Source organism: Gekko japonicus, unplaced genomic scaffold, assembly GCF_001447785.1.
Source record: "Gekko japonicus isolate JY-2015 unplaced genomic scaffold, Gekko_japonicus_V1.1 scaffold1221, whole genome shotgun sequence".
Lineage (NCBI taxonomy): Eukaryota > Metazoa > Chordata > Lepidosauria > Squamata > Gekkonidae > Gekko > Gekko japonicus.
In genome coordinates this window covers 203,616-209,271 of record NW_015176486.1, presented here as the reverse complement: position 1 = coordinate 209,271, position 5,656 = coordinate 203,616, and positions in this window count along the sequence as shown.

The following is a 5,656-nucleotide window of genomic DNA, read 5'->3' as shown; positions in this document are numbered from 1 at the left end:
ACTGTGAACCCCGCCGCGAAGATCAGATCGAGCATGCGCTCAGCCCGGAATATGCTCTGATACCCATTTCGTATGGCCTTGTTGGATGTCGCTCTGATGTTGCTGGTTGAGAAGGGGGCCCCATAACAGTTCAAGCTTCAGGGTCCCAAAAATGTAGGTCCTCCACTGGTTTTTGCCCCCCCCTTTCTTTTCTCTTTTCTCACACCATACCTTTAAACCATCAGTGGTGCCTCCTTGACTTTGGCCCCATGGAACAAAAGCCAGGATGAGCATGATCCAGACATACCGGTAATTAGGTGCCCACAGAATGTGCCATAAAACCAACTTGCATTTAAAATACCTAAAGAAGGACGCCTTGGCTCTAATAACCTTCGGGGAGGGTGGAGTGGAGAGCAGCGCTGCCTACGGATGGAGGCCAAGGAGATGTCTTGTAGGTCTTGTGTTAGGGAAGGGCTCAAGGTCAGTAATCTTTTGGTTTCAATAAACTAACAAAACCCTTAATGAGCTATTGTGCTTGGAAAAATAGGAATCTCTGTAAGTAGGAGGCTTTATGAACGTTAGTACTCCACAGTCAGAGAGTTACTTTACACTTACCTCTGTGATCAAATTCCTGTATGAGCTTGTGAGTGTTTTCTAATGCAAGAACAAATATGAAAATAGGCAAGGTTTTTTTGGATTGAAATACACACGCGCTTCTGGAGATGTCTCTGGGTACAAATCTAGGCAACAGTTTGGTCAAGGATTGCCATTTCAGATTTCATTGTGGAGGAGAAGCTATGGGAGAGAGAAAGGCCCAATCCTTGGAAGCATTCTAGGCTGAGTAGCAAAATTGCACTGCATTTTGACACTTCTGGTAAACATTTTAAAAATATTTCATAAGAACTACAATGGAGGCAGCACAAAAATTGGCACCCAGTTCTTATTTTCGTTTAGAAGAAGAAGAGATTGGATTTATATCCCGCCCTTCACTACTCAAAGGTGACTCAGAGCAGCTTACAAACTCCTTTCCCTTCCCCACAACAGATACCTATCCCACGGGTAGGGCGGGATATAAATCCCAAAATAAATAAAATAAATAAATACCCTGTGAGGTAGGTGGGGCTGAGAGAGCTCTTGACAGAAACTGATCTTTTTCAAGGACAGCTCTTATCAAAACTACGGCCAACCAGGTGCAAGTGGAGGAGTAGGGAATCAAACCCGGTTCTCCCAGATTAGAGTCCACACCCTTAACCACTACACCAAATTCGTCTTTAGCTACATATAACTTGTATACCAGCTCATTTAACACTTTGCAGTCATCATTCAGTGGGCTGACTCTGTGAGCTGGCCAGGAACATAAGTGCTCCAGAAAAATAAATCCACGAGGACCCTGTGTATGTCCAAATCTGTGACTCTGACCTCCTTCAGTGCGAAGCCCTTGAATACGGTCATTATTGCACAAGAAAATACATGCGGATGGTTTCAGGCAAGTAGCTGTGTTAGTCTGTAGCACTAGGACAAAACCTGATTCTAGTAGCACCTTTAAAGACCAACAAAATTTTCTAAGTTCAGGTGGATGGCTGTGTTGGTTTGAAGCAATAGAACAAGATTTGAGTCCAGTGGCACCTCTAAGACCAACAAAGTTTTATTCAAGGTGTGAACTTCCGTGTGCAAGGCACACTTCCTCAGATACAATGAAACGGAATTTACCAGTCCATACATATTGGCAGAGGATGGGCAGTAAATCAGCATGCAACATAATGAAGGTATTTATCAGTTTCCGGAATAACAAGTTTAGTTTATATGGTTACCATTTAACAAAATGAAGATGTTTTAACAGACCCAAAGACCAAACAAGAATAACAAGCTAAGTTTACATGGTCACCATTTGTTTGGATTCAATTTCAGGGGGAGGTTGGACACATAGAAGCAAACACATATGCTTGAATGGAGACAAATGCAGCATAACAGGGTCTCAGTTAATTACTCTTAGCACTTCACAATTAAGGAGGATACCTCAGTCTCCCATTTTGACATATCTATTTTAAATTTGGGGACAACTTGTTCAGCATCTAAGTTACTAAATCAGCATGCAACATAATGAAGGTATTTATCAGTTTCCGGAATAACAAGTTTAGTTTATATGGTTACCATTTAACAAAATGAAGATGTTTTAACAGACCCAAAGACCAAACAAGAATAACAAGCTAAGTTTACATGGTCACCATTTGTTTGGATTCAATTTCGGGGGGGGGGAGTTGGACACATAGAAGCAAACAGATATGCTTGAAAGGAGACAAATGCAGCATAACAACTGGGTCTCAGTTAATTACTCTTAGCACTTCACAATTAAGGAGGATACCTCAGTCTCCCATTTTGACATATCTATTTTAAATTCCGGGACAATTTGTTCAGCATCTAAGTTATTGTTGAATGTGTTCCTATTAACTGCAGGAAGGTGAGAGGCCACAAGGGGCAGCAGGGCTTTTTCTGCAGCTGTGCCTAATTTGCGGGATTTCTTTCCTACCACTGTATGTCTGCTGCCTTCTGTGTGTAAATATATATAGAGAAAAGGGGAGGGATTAGGCTTTGGGTTTTTTAATGAATACACAGCACACTTTGCTTCCTTATTCAAGTGTGCGGCCTTTATTGTTGCTTAGGTCAATTTATTCCTGTCTATTTTATGCACGCTGATTCCCTATTTTTTCCCCTGCTACCAGTTTGGTGTAGTGATTAATGCACGGACTCTAATCTGGAGAACCGGGTTTGATTCCCACTCCTCCACTTGCACCTGCTGAATGACTTTGGGCAAGCCATAGTTCTGGCACAGCTGTTCTTGAAAAAAGAGGAGTTTCTGTCAGAGCTCTCTCAGCCCCACCTACCTCACAGGGTGTCTGTTGTGGGGAAGGGAAGGGAAAGGAGTTTGTGAGCCGCTCTGAGACTCTCAGTGAAGGGCAGGGTATAAATCCAATCTCCTCTCCTCTTCTACCAAATATTTTTTTAAAGGCGATTTGTTGTTCTTTTAATCCTCCTATGGCTGCTGGTTGATTTCCTTATCTCTCCTTATTATAATCGAGTAGTCGGGACCCACGTTCTAAAATGCGCCCCCTTAGTGTTTGGACGGAAAAAATGCCACTCAGAAGACGCTACCTGCCATTGGCTGGGTGGCTGGGAGGGGAGGGAGCCAGTCATGCAGCCAGCGTCTTCTGAGCGGCCATTTTCCCCGACAAACTGTAAGGGTCCCATTCAGCCCAGCGGCGAACGGAGCCGGTAGGCTCCATCCGCCGGCTTCCCCCCCCCCAAACACCCACTCCAGGCCGGGAACGGAGCCAGCAGGCTCCGTCCGCCGGGAGGCAGGCAGAGCAGGTGAGGGGTTTTCATTCACTCAGTTCAAGCAGTGACCTTATCCTAAGGCTTTCTGTCAGATATTTCTCTGTGGGTGCATGTCAACTGCCATCAGTTTGCTTTCTATCCACAAGAATAACACACAATCCCAAGACAGTCCATTTGACTCTGGGTCCATCTGACTCTGGGCCCATTTGACTTTGGCAGCAGCATTAACATGCTTGGAAATAAGTGAGGAGACCTTGCCCAAGTAGATTAACAGAAGAGTAAATCAATGAAAGTGTCCACTTGAATGTAAGATTCGTATATAGGATTTGCTCTTGAGGAAAGACCAAAGGTCTGAAACGCTTAAATATCCGGAAAAACTATTGAAAGAGAGATTGAATTTGGAGCAGACTGCTTTTGAGAATACAAGACTGTTAGAGGGATATAGACTGAGAGAGTCTGAAGCAGACTGCTATGTGTATTTGTATCGACATCTGTATTTTTTCTATGAAGGAATAAGTGGTTGTTTTTTATTATCAGACACTAAAAGATGGTATGGTTTTAATCTAGTCTCTATGGTTAGTCTATTCATTCCGTGTGCATCTAGCACACATCTGCATACATTTTTTCATACCAGGGTATGAGTTTGCTTTCGATTTATGGCGACCCTATGAATTAATGTCCTGCAGAACGTCCTAACGTTAACAGCCTTTCTCGGGTCTTACAAACTGAAGGCCGAGGCTTCCTTGATTGAGTCAGTCCATCCCATGTTTGGTCTTCCTCTTTTCCTTCTGCCTTCAAGTTTTTCTAGCATTCTTGTCTTTGCCAGTGACGCTTGTCTTCTCGTAATGTCACCAAAGTACGATAGTCTAATTCTAGTCATTTTAGCTTCTGGGGAGAGTTGAGGTTTGGTTTGCTCTAGAACCCACTGATTTGTCTTTTTGGTGGTCCACGGTATCAATGAAAACTCTCCTCCAGTACCATAACTGGGATCCGGTTTGGCCACTCCAGGCCGGCGAACTACTGCCCCCCCCCACTCCAGGCCAGAGAACAGCACCTGGAGGTCCCGTCCGCCGGCTTTCCCCCCCCAACCCATGGCCCACCCACCCATCTTACCTTTCTAGGGCCCGTTGTCTTCCTCCTCAACGGGCTTTACGGCTAGTTGTTTATATTCTTGTATTGCACTTTATCTGAGGTATATAAATTACCTGAAAAGTCTGTATTTCTGCATAGATACCTATGGCTATTCACACACAAATATAACAGAGACGCTGCTGGAAGCTGACCAAGGTGTCAAGGCATTGAACGTACTGAGTTCACACACAAAAAAAAGGACGTTGTAGCCTGCTAAAGAAACATTAATGGCAAATTAGTTCTGGATACATTTTTTGCTCAAGTATTCGAGTCCAGACTCCAACCCAATTTTGCATTCCCTTCTCTATATCAAACTTCTTGTCATATCCAGGATTCTTCAGACAGTTCTTTCAGGATACTGGCATGTTCTTTTTGTTCTGAGGGTAGTATAGCAGAGGGTATATACCCACTTTTTATTGGTCCTGCCTCTATACTTGAACAACAGCTTGCCCTACCAATTCTAAGCTGCTGAAGATTTCCCCATCACTGTAGCTTCATGCCAGAAGAACCTGACTTGCATATTTTCCACATATGTCACGGAATAAATAATCATGTATCCAAGACTCAGCCAGTTTGGTGAAGTGGTTAGGAGTGTGGACTAATCTGGGAGAACCGGGTTTGATTCCCCACTCCTCCACATGCAACTGCTGGTGTGACCTTGGGTCAGTCACAAGTTATTTCAGAGCTGTTCTCTCAAGAGCAGTTCTTGAAAGAGCTCTCTCAGCCCTGCCTACCTCACAGGGTGTCTGTTGTGGGGAGGGGGAAGGAAAGCTGATTGTAAGCCGCTCGGAAACTCTTTTGGGTAGTGAAGGGCAGGGTATAAATCCAATCTTTGCTTCTGCTTCTTAGTCTCAGCCTGCAAAATGGGAGCAATTTAATGTATGTGTGTACATCTGCCTTTTTTCTTCTCACTCTTTATCCTATTCTGACATAAGAATAAAACCAGGGGTCTTTTGGGGCCGGAGCGCCCCAGAGCACTGCTCTGGCAGCCCAGGAGCCGCGCGGCAAGCCCCGCCCCCAGCTCCCCATGCCGAAGTGCTGGGGCCGGGGGCAGGCCCAGAGAGACCCACAGCCGGGTCCCCCGGGCCCACGCAGGAGCACTGGGGCCACGGGAAGCCCGGAGAGCCCCGCAGCCGGGTCCCCTGGGTCTACGCTGAAGCGGTAAGTAAGGGATCGGGGGGGTCCGGGTGGTGGGGGATTGATGGGGGTGGGT